Genomic DNA, 12,317 nt, shown 5'->3' with positions numbered 1-12,317 from the left:
AATGTTGAACCCCCAACTCCTGTCTTGTCACTCACCCATTTAAATATCTTAAACATACACAGTTTAAGGTGTGGTCTGTACCTTGTGAATATTCCCTTTTGATAGCACAAATATTCCCATTTGTTCTCTCTGCTATAAAATATAGTTGTTTTTCAGAATTACTGTCACTGACATGTTAATAAATGTCTGAGTCTACAGCCCACTAACATTTGACCAGTCAGGGTCCCACACACACCTACAGTACACTCTTCTCCCCGCCCCCACTTACTTATACACATACAATTCAAAGAAGATCTAAGTCTGTATTCACAAAGTGCCTCAGGGTAGCATTGCTGATCTAGGATCACTGATCAGGTCCCTCTATGTAGTCAGCAGATGCAGCTGCTGTTTCAGCACTGAGGACCGGACACCTGATCAACTTCCCATTATAGGAAAAGTCACATGTAATAAGTTATCGTGGCGATGACACACTATGTCTTTTAATATAGAATTGATTACATTTTATTATCGGGACTCCTCACATCTGGTTCTTGGGCCACAGTGCCGAAAAATGATTCCAAAAATGTATTTTGTCCATGACCTTGCCTATATACACACTTACATTTACATTACATTTAAGTCATTTAGCAGACGCTCTTATCCAGAGCGACTTACAAATTGGTAAAGTCATTGTTATTCACAACCAAAGAAATGTGTGCTTCGGATATAAACAAGGTTTTTGGCATTCTTAAGAAAAAGGACTTATTCAAATAAGTCAGTAGCTTTAAATGTCCTCAGGGTGGCAGTAGTGAGCAGGAGTTATTCTTGGAGTCTGTTTGAGACCCTGGACTTTTTCCACATTTTGTTATGTTACAGCCTTTATTTTAAAATTGATTCAATCTACACACTACACCATAATGACAAAGCAAAAAATGTTTTTTAGATTTTTTTTTTGCAAATCTATTGCATTTATTGCACTTTAGAGAAAAGCTTTTTATTACATGTTACTTGTCCTATAATAGACTATCTAGAGCAGGGGTGTCAAAGTCAAATGGACGGAGGGCCAAATAAAAAAATCAGCTACAAGACGAGGGCCGGACTGTTCGAATGTTCATTGAAAAAATTTTAAATGACGCATATAGTCTAGTGAACCTAATTGAACCTACTGAAAACCTAACAAATATATTACAATATGATCAGATAAATAAAGCAATATTTTCTTATGGCTCTGTCAGTAATCTTTAATTTTCAACAGACACAAAAGACAAATTTCCTTTATATAAATATCCCCATAACATGAACATTAAATGAAAGAAACCGGTATTCAAGGCACCATCAGTAGACTATATTTTCTATTTTAGCAAAAGTGGGCTAAATTTACTTCAAAGAAAAAACAATAATAGCAATTTTCTATCATCCACTCAACTGAAATATTTTTAAAATATAATTGGATTGAAATACAAAAAAATAAAGTGCAAAAATCTATTAATCAAAACAACACTTTGTTTAAGGAGAAGTAACATGCAGTGAAAACAAATATTAAATTTTAACTTTTAAACTTGAACTGAGTAAAAACTCTAAATATGTGATTGCACAGTAATGTTCACTTGTTTGAGGTTGAGGGTGATACTTGGTGGTGTCCCATCTTTTCCACAAGTTCATCAATGTTGGAGTAAGGCTCTGAGCTGAAGAAATCCTCAGAATTGAGTGGAGGTGTTCAGCAGTAAGACTTCTGTGTGATGTTTTGTTCAGGTTCATCAAAGAAAACAGTTGTTCACACAGGTATGTGCTGCCAAACATAGACAACGTTTGAGCAGCCTGGATGCGCAGCTGGGGCATTGTGCCGGGAGGGGCGAACTCATATTTTGCCCTCAGTGCATCATTGCATTGGAGGTCAATCAACTCCATTTGGAGGTTTGGTGGTGAGCTTTCCACGTCAACAGCAAATGGGTTACCGAGCAGTTCCAACCTGCTTTTGTGCTTCAAAGTCAGCAAATCGGCGTCGAAAGTCAGCGGCAAGCATACCTATTTTATCAGCCAAAAAGGGAACGCACTGGTAGAGAGCTTCTCTTTCATGGTCTGGCAGCTGGGAAAGTGGCTCAAATTTTCTTTCCGCATCTCGTCTCCCACAGAGTCAGTTTGGTTTTAAATGCCTTCACTGTACTGTACATATCAGAGATGACACGATCCCGACCCTGCAGCTGCAAGTTTATTGCATTCAGATGACTCGTAATGTCACACAGAAAAGCCATTTCACACAGAAACATTTCGTCTCGGAGTTGTGTTGTGTCTTTCCCTTTGCTGTCCAAGAACAGACAAATCTCCTCACGAAGAAACATCTTTGAAGCACCTTTCCCTGGCTTAGCCATCGCACCTCTGTGTGATAAGGCAAATCACCATGCTCCGTTTCTAACTCCGTCAGAAATGCCTTGAACTGGCGGTGATTCAAACCTTTGGCTCTGATAAAGTTAACTGTGCGCGTGATGATGCTCATTACATGCTCCATTTTCAAGGCTTTACCGCACAACGCTTCCTGGTGTATGATACAATGATAAGCTGTCAGCTCACCTGTCGCGTTTTCCTCTTGCATCTTTTCCCGTATCTTAGCCACCAGTCCGCTCCTGTGTCCACACATAGGTGCTCCGTCGGTTGTCAAACCCACGAGTTTTTCCCAAGGCAGCTCCATCTCATTTACACATCTTGACACCTCTTACAAATCATGCCCGTAGTTGTGCCATGCATAGGACGTAAAGCCAAAAACTCCTCTGTCACGCTTAGGTTGGAGTCCACTCCGCGGATGAAAATTGACAACTGGGCAATGTCAGAAATGTCGGTGCTCTCATCCACAGCCAAGGAATATGCAATAAAATCTTTTCCCTTTTTCACAAGCTGCTCTTTTAGATTGATGGACAACTGGTCTACTCTCTCGGCAATGGTGTTTCTGCTCAGACTCACATTTAAAAAGAGTTGCCTTTTTTTCTGGGCAAAGTCACAAACTTTAATCATGCAGTTTTTGATGAAATCCCCCTCCGTAAATGGCCGGGCTGATTTAGCGATCTCTTCTGCCAAAATAAAACTGGCCTTGACAGCAGCCTGGCCTTGTGATTTGGCTTTTTTGAACAGAGCCTGTCGAGATTTGAGGCCTCGTTTTAATTCCTCTGCCTTTTGTAGCCTTTGTTCCATGTCCATATTCTTGTTTTTGTCCGCGTGTTTCGTTTCATAATGTCGTCTCAGATTATACTCTTTCAGTACCGCCACACTTTCTCCACACAGAAGACACACAGGTTTTCCAGCTACCTTCGTGAACATATACTCCGACTCCCACCTTGTTTGAAACCCCGGTTCTCAGTATCCACCTTCCGTTTTGCCATTTTTGATGGGTATCTGAAAGTTAATTTTACTGTGATGCTGACGACTGCTGTGCCAATAAATATTGAAATGAAGCAGCCTACTGCTCGGTGCGTCACCTTTGCATTGTGGGAAATGTAGTATTGGTGCGTGTAAAAGATCTGCGGGCTGCCGGCTTGCTGCGGGCCGGTTCTAATAATAAATCAAGATCATCCCAGGGGCCGTAAAAAACCTTCTTGCGGGCCGGATGTGGCCCGCGGGCCTTGACTCTGACATATGTGATCTAGAGGGATCTAATCATTTTTTTTATTTTTTTTTTATTTCACCTTTATTTAACCAGGTAGGCTAGTTGAGAACAAGTTCTCATTTGCAACTGCGACCTGGCCAAGATAAAGCATAGCAGTGTGAACAGACAACACAGAGTTACACATGGAGTAAACAATTAACAAGTCAATAACACAGTAGAAAAAAAAGGGGGGAGTCTATATACAATGTGTGCAAAAGGCATGAGGTAGGCGAATAATTACAATTTTGCAGATTAACACTGGAGTGATACATGATCAGATGGTCATGTACAGGTAGAGATATTGGTGTGCAAAAGAGCAGAAAAGTAAATAAATAAAAACAGTATGGGGATGAGGTAGGTGAAAATGGGTGGGCTATTTACCAATAGACTATGTACAGCTGCAGCGATCGGTTAGCTGCTCAGATAGCTGATGTTTGAAGTTGGTGAGGAGATAAAAGTCTCCAACTTCAGCGATTTTTGCAATTCGTTCCAGTCACAGGCAGCAGAGTACTGGAACGAAAGGCGGCCGAATGAGGTGTTGGCTTTAGGGATGATCAATGAGATACACCTGCTGGAGCGCGTGCTACGGATGGGTGTTGCCATCGTGACCAGTGAACTGAGATAAGGCGGAGCTTTACCTAGCATGGACTTGTAGATGACCTGGAGCCAGTGGGTCTGGCGACGAATATGTAGCGAGGGCCAGCCGACTAGAGCATACAAGTCGCAGTGGTGGGTGGTATAAGGTGATTTAGTGACAAAACGGATGGCACTGTGATAGACTGCATCCAGTTTGCTGAGTAGAGTGTTGGAAGCCATTTTGTAGATGACATCGCCGAAGTCGAGGATCGGTAGGATAGTCAGTTTTACTAGGGTAAGCTTGGCGGCGTGAGTGAAGGAGGCTTTGTTGCGGAATAGAAAGCCGACTCTTGATTTGATTTTCGATTGGAGATGTTTGATATGAGTCTGGAAGGAGAGTTTGCAGTCTAGCCAGACACCTAGGTACTTATAGATGTCCACATATTCAAGGTCGGAACCATCCAGGGTGGTGATGCTAGTCGGGCATGCGGGTGCAGGCAGCGATCGGTTGAAAAGCATGCATTTGGTTTTACTAGCGTTTAAGAGCAGTTGGAGGCCACGGAAGGAGTGTTGTATGGCATTGAAGCTCGTTTGGAGGTTAGATAGCACAGTGTCCAATGACGGGCCGAAAGTATATAGAATGGTGTCGTCTGCGTAGAGGTGGATCAGGGAATCACCCGCAGCAAGAGCAACATCATTGATATATACAGAGAAAAGAGTCGGCCCGAGAATTGAACCCTGTGGCACCCCATAGAGACTGCCAGAGGACCGGACAGCATGCCCTCCGATTTGACACACTGAACTCTGTCTGCAAAGTAATTGGTGAACCAGGCAAGGCAGTCATCCGAAAAACCGAGGCTACTGAGTCTGCCGATAGGAATATGGTGATTGACAGAGTCGAAGGCCTTGGCAAGGTCGATGAAGACGGCTGCACAGTACTGTCTTTTATCGATGGCGGTTATGATATCGTTTAGTACCTTGAGTGTGGCTGAGGTGCACCCGTGACCGGCTCGGAAACCAGATTGCACAGCGGAGAAGGTACGGTGGGATTCGAGATGGTCAGTGACCTGTTTGTTGACTTGGCTTTCGAAGACCTTAGATAGGCAGGGCAGGATGGATATAGGTCTGTAACAGTTTGGGTCCAGGGTGTCTCCCCCTTTGAAGAGGGGGATGACTGCGGCAGCTTTCCAATCCTTGGGGATCTCGGACGATATGAAAGAGAGGTTGAACAGGCTGGTAATAGGGGTTGCGACAATGGCGGCGGATAGTTTCAGAAATAGAGGGTCCAGATTGTCAAGCCCAGCTGATTTGTACGGGTCCAGGTTTTGGAGCTCTTTCAGAACATCTGCTATCTGGATTTGGGTAAAGGAGAACCTGGAGAGGCTTGGGCGAGGATCCTAGATCAGCAATGCTACCCTGTGAATATAGACTTAGATCTTCCTTGAATTGGATTTGTGTAAGTAAGTGGGGGAGGAGAGTGTATTGCAGGTGTGTAGCCTGGCTGGTCATTTGGTATTGGGCTGTAGCCTCAGGCCTCTTATCTGACCCCTCCCCTCTCTTCTTAATTTTATAGCAGAGACAACAAATGGGGATATTTGTGCAATCAAAAGGGAATATTCACAAGGTACAGACCATGCCTTCAACTATATGTTTAAGATATTTAATGGATGTGAGTGACAGACAGGAGTTGGGGGTTCAACATTACCCACTTTGTATGACACTTGAAATGTGCATATCATGTGACTGGATCACAACCAGTCATATCTAACATCCATAAAGCAACATTCAGGGAATTTCATTAATTTGGACATCTGTTCAGTACTTGAAGGGTGAGTAGAAAAACTCTCACAATAGACCTCTTGAAAGTGGTAGCACATTACTGCCATCGAGTGGATGAAAATTGGTATAACACAGGTTATTCTGTAAATACACCACCATTCAGCCATATGAGACTTGACACAGGATTAATAATGGTAACTTAAACCCACGTCCGATTTAAGAATATTGGATACCTTATTGTACATACAATACATGCATCATAATACAGCCAGTGTCCATCTTTTTACACTTCATCAAATGTGCTTTACCTTACATTTTTAAACAGGCCTACAAACAGGAAATGCTAGCTGAAGTGGATGGTGACTGCATTTGGCCAATAGTGAATAGATTTGTAAAGACAAAGTAAAATCATGAAATCTCATTTTGTCTTCGCTATGTAACTTATAACCTTTTTGATATCACAGGTAAAATGTAGCAATTACATTCACTTATTACTTATCAAGAGAAGGAAGGGAGGTACATAGTACTCATAGTAATAGCCATGTATTAATCGAACAGTACATTTAATGTCCCCAAAAAATGGCTGCATTTGTAGCCTACAGTCAAACATATGTTAACATTGTTTATTCCACTTGCTTTGGCAATCAAAAAGGAACAGTTAACAAAAAGGAACAGTTAACAATCCTTATAGTTCATTCACATATGGTATGGCCCATGTTGACTCCAATGCTTACCACTTGTCAAGTTGGCTGGATGTCCTTTGGGTGGTGGACCATTCTTGATCCACACGGGAAACTGTTGAGTGTGAACCCCAACAGCGTTGCAGTTCTTGACACAGCCCGGTGTGCCTGGCACATACTACCATACCCCTTTCAAAGGCACTTAAATATTTCGTCTTGCCCATTCACTCTCTGAATGGTACACATACACCCAGGGCTGCATGCTACACATGCTAATGCTTAAGACCACATAGAGAACACAGCCAGCACCAGGCTAGCAGACCTGGACAGGAGTAGGCTGGACAAGAGAATGAGTCAAAATTCATCCAAAGCTGAAAAACTGCCAAAGAATGTTGGCTGAGCTGGAACACTAGAGTGAGGCCATAGCAAATTCATTGAAATGAAACTTCACTGAGCCTCTTCTGACTGGAGTGATGCTTAGAATTCCATTTCCCTTAAATGGCACAAACATTTAAACTTTTTTTCATTTTACCACTACAGTCTGTTCTTAAGACGAAAATGAAAAATAACAACTCGTGTAGAAAGCAAACATCCACACCTCGATGGTGTCAAGTGTGCTTATGTCTGCGTAAGGAGGAAGTAGAAAAAAAAGGCAACAACTATTTCTGGTCTAGCAATCGGTGACAGCAGAGTACGCTGCCCAACCGAATGTTATTAGAAAGAGGAGATTATCCTGATTTTAAAATGGTGTCGACTTGAACAAATAAAAATATACACTTTGTGAGATGTTTGACGAAATAGACCAGCATACCTCTCCATAGGAAAACATTGAGGGGAGCTCAGAGTTCCAAGCAATGTTCCCTCTAAGTTGCGTGTGCAGTAGCCCGAGACTGCTGTGCAGTGCAGTGTCAGTGCAGAAATATCAGCCCACAGAGAGAAGCATGAGATTGCACTCCACTCAACTTTCTAGAGAAGCAGTCACAAACCGGTCAATCGCGATCGACTGGTCGATCTCCAAGGCATTCCTAGTCGATGGTAAAAGTCTTGTATTCATATATATTTTTTTATTTGTCTCGTGCTGTTTTTACATTTTCTGGGTCAAGGTTTCAAGACAGGCTTTATTACTGCCACTTTTAGGGAGTTTGGTACACATCTGGTGGATAGGGAGCCATTTATTATGTTCAACAAATCAAATCAAATTTTATTTGTCACATACACATGTTTAGCAGATGTTAGTGCGAGTGTAGCGAAATGCTTGTGCTTCTAGTTCCGACAATGCAGTAATAACCAACAAGTAATCTAGCTAACAATTCCAAAACTACTACCTTATAGACACAAGTGTAAGGGGATAAAGAATATGTACATAAAGATATATGAATGAGTGATGGTACAGAGCGGCATAGGCAAGATACAGTAGATGGTATTGAGTGCAGTATATGAGATGAGTATGTAAACAAAGTGGCATAGTTAAAGTGGCTAGTGATACATGTATTACATAAGGATGCAGTAGATGATATAGAGTACAGTATATACATATACATATGAGATGAATAATGTATAACTAGTGATATATTTTACATAATTTCCCATCAATTCCCATTATTAAAGTGGCTGGAGTTGAGTCAGTGTGTTGGCAGCAGCCACTCAAAGTTAGTGGTGGCTGTTTAACAGTCTGATGGCCTTGAGATAGAAGCTGTTTTTCAGTCTCTCGGTCCCAGCTTTGATGCACCTGTACTGACCTCGCCTTCTGGATGATAGTGGGGTGAACAGGCAGTGGCTCGGGTGGTTGTTGTCCTTGATGATCTTTATGGCCTTCCTGTGACATCGGGTGGTGAAAGGTGTCCTGGAGGGCAGGTAGTTTGCCCCCGGTGATGCGTTGTGCAGACCTCACTACCCTCTGGAGAACCTTACGGTTGTGGGCGGAGCAGTTGCCGTACCAGGCGGTGATACAGCCCGACAGGATGCTCTCGATTGTGCATCTGTAGAAGTTTGTGAGTGCGCTGCTGCGCCTTCTTCACGATGCTGTCTGTGTGGGTGGACCAATTCAGTTTGTCTGTGATGTGTACGCCGAGGAACTTAAAACTTACTACCCTCTCCACTACTGTTCCATCGATGTGGATAGGGGGGTGTTCCCTCTGCTGTTTCCTGAAGTCCACAATCATCTCCTTAGTTTTGTTGACGTTGAGTGTGAGGTTATTTTCCTGACACCACACTCCGAGGGCCCTCACCTCCTGCCTGTAGGCCGTCTCGTCGTTGTTGTTAATCAAGCCTACCACTGTTGTGTCGTCCGCAAACTTGATGATTGAGTTGGAGGCGTGCGTGGCCACGCAGTCGTGGGTGAACAGGGAGTACAGGAGAGGGCTCAGAACGCACCCTTGTGGGGCCCCAGTGTTGAGGATCAGCGGGGTGGAGATGTTGTTGCCTATCCTCACCACCTGGGGGCGGCCCGTCAGGAAGTGCAGTACCCAGTTGCACAGGGCGGGGTCGAGACCCAGGGTCTCGAGCTTGATGACGAGCTTGGAGGGCACTATGGTGTTAAATGCCGAGCTGTAGTCGATGAACAGCATTCTCACATAGGTATTCCTCTTGTCCAGATGGGTTAGGGCAGTGTGCAGTGTGGTTGAGATTGCATCGTCTGTGGACCTATTTGGGCGGTAAGCAAATTGGAGTGGGTCTAGGGTGTCAGGTAGGGTGGAGGTGATATGGTCCTGGACTAGTCTCTCAAAGCACTTCATGATGACGGAAGTGAGTGCTACGGGGCGGTAGTCGTTTAGCTCAGTTACCTTAGCTTTCTTGGGAACAGGAACAATGGTGGCCCTCTTGAAGCATGTGCGAACCACAGACTGGGATAGGGATTGATTGAATATGTCCGTAAACACACCAGCCAGCTGGTCTGCGCATGCTCTGAGGGCGCAGCTGGGGATGCCGTCTGGGCCTGCAGCCTTGCGAGGGTTGACACGTTTAAATGTTTTCCTCACGTCGGCTGTTTTCAGATTAGCCTTGTTAAAATCCCCAGCTACAATGAATGCAGCCTCCGGATATATGGATTCCAGTTTGCAAAGAGTCAAATAAAGTTTGTTCAGAGCCATCGATGTGTCTGCTTGGGGGGGAATATATACGGCTGTGATTATAATCGAAGAGAATTCCCTTGGTAGATAATGCGGTCTACATTTGATTGTGAGGAATTCTAAATCAGGTGAACAGAAGGACTTGAGTTCCTGCATGTTGTTGTGGCCACACCACGTCACGTTAACCATAAAGCATACGCCCCCGCCCCTCTTCTTACCAGTAAGATGTTTGTTTCTGTCGGCGCGATGCGTGGAGAAACCAGCTGGCGGCACCGTCTCCGATAGCGTCTCTCCAGTGAGCCATGTTTCCGTGAAGCAAAGAACGTTACAGTCTCTGATGTCCCTCTGGAATGCTACCCTTGCTCGGATTTCATCAACCTTGTTGTCAAGAGACTGGACATTGGCGAGGAGAATGCTAGGGAGTGGTGCACGATGTGCCCGTCTCCGGAGTCTGACCAGAAGACCGCTTCGTTTTCCCCTTTTTTGAAGTCGTTTTTTGGGGTCGCCGGCTGGGATCCATTCCGTTGTCCTGGGTGAAAGGCAGAACACAGGATCCGCTTCGCGAAAGTCATATTCTTGGTCGTACTGATGGTGAGTTGACGCTGCCCTTATGTTCAGTAGTTCTTCTCGACTGTATGTAATGAAATCTAAGATGACAAGATTACCAATGTAAGAAATAACACGTAAAAAAACAAAAAACTGCATAGTTTCCTAGGAACGCGAAGCGAGGCGGCCATCTCTGTCGGCGCCGGAAGTGCTAAACACTGTCATGTTTAGTTTTGCCCAACCCAGGTTGAGGCACAGACACGGTCTCAATGGGGATAGCTGAGCTGACTATACTGACTGTGCTAGTGGTAGACTCCACTAAGCTGGCAGGCTGGCTAACAGCCTGCTGCCTGGCCTGCACCCTATTTCATTGTGGAGCTAGAGGAGTTAGAGCCCTGTCTATGTTGGTAGATAAGATGAGAGCACCCTTCCAGCTAGGATGGAGTCCGTCACTCCTCAGCAGGCCAGGCTTTGTCCTGTTTGTGGGTGAGTCCCAGAAAGAGGGCCAATTATCTACAAATTCTATCTTTTGGAAGGGGCAGAAAGCAGTTTTCAACCAGGGATTGAGTTGTGAGACTCTGCTGTAGAGCTCATCACTCATCACAGGGGGCCAGAGACAATTACTCAACGCCGACACATCTTTCTAGCTGATTTACACGCTGAAGCTATGTTGCACTTGATGACCTCTGCCTGTTTCATCCTAACATCGTTGGTGCCGATGTGGATAACAATATCTCTATACTCTCTACACTCGCCAGTTTTAGCTTTAGCCAGCACCATCTTCAGATTAGCCTTAACGCCGGTAGCCCTGCCCTCTGGTAAACAGTGTATGATCGCTGGATGATTCGTTTTAAGTCTAATACTGCGGGTAATGGAGTCACCAATTACTAGGGTTTTCAATTTGTCAGAGCTAATGGTGGGAAGCCTCGGCGTCTCAGACCCCGTAACGGGAGGAGTAAAGACAAGAGAAGGCTCGGCCTCAGACTCCGACTCGCTGCTTAATGGGGAAAACCGGTTGAAAACCGGTTGAAAGCCCAGTTATAGATCATTTGTAGTAGGCAATAGGGGATGGATTGCTTTCTACAAGAGAACAAAACATACAGTTGAAGTCGGAAGTTTACATACACTTCCAGGTTGGAGTCATTAAAACTAGTTTTTCAACCACTCCACAAATTTCTAATGAACAAACTATAGTTTTGGCAAGTCGGTTGGGACATCTACTTTGTGCATGACACAGATCCCTTTTCCATCAATTGTTTACAGACAGATTATTTCACTTATAATTCACTATATCACAATTCCAGTGGGTCAGAAGTTTACATACACTAAATTGACTGTGCCTTTAAACAGCTTGGAAAATTCCAGAATATGATGTCATGGCTTTAGAAGCTTCTGATAGGCTAATTTACATCATTTGAGTCAATTGGAGGTGTACCTGTGGATATATTTCAAGGCCTACCTTCAAACTCAGTACCTCTTTGCTTGACATCATGAGAAAATCAAAATAACTCAGGTCAAGATGTCAGAAAAAAATGGTAGACCTCCACATGTCTGGTTCATCCTTGGGAGCAATTTCCAAATGCCTAAGGGTACCACGTTCAGCTGTACAAACAATAGTACGCAAGTATAAACACCATGGGACCACGCAGTCATCATACCGCTCAGGAAGGAGACACGTTCGGTCTCCTAGAGATGAATGTACTTTGGTACAGAAAGTGCAAATCAATCCCAGATCAACAGCAAAGGACCCTGTGAAGACGCTGGAGGAAACCAGTACAAAAGTATCTATATCTACAGTAAAACGAGTCCTATATCGACATAACCTGAAAGGCTGCTCAGCAAGGAAGAAGCCACTGCTCCAAAACTACCATAAAAAGCCAGACTACGGTTTGCAACTGCACATAGGTACAAAGATTGTACTTTTTGGAGAAATGTCCTCTGGTCTGATGAAACAAAAATAAAACTGTTTGCCCATTATGACCATTGCTATGTTTGGAGGAAAAAGGGGAAGGCTTGCAAGCTGAAGAACACCCTCCCAACCATGAAGCACGGGGG

The sequence above is a fragment of the Oncorhynchus nerka genome, linkage group LG28, assembly GCF_034236695.1.
Source record: "Oncorhynchus nerka isolate Pitt River linkage group LG28, Oner_Uvic_2.0, whole genome shotgun sequence".
Lineage (NCBI taxonomy): Eukaryota > Metazoa > Chordata > Actinopteri > Salmoniformes > Salmonidae > Oncorhynchus > Oncorhynchus nerka.
This window is presented reverse-complemented; position numbering follows the sequence as displayed.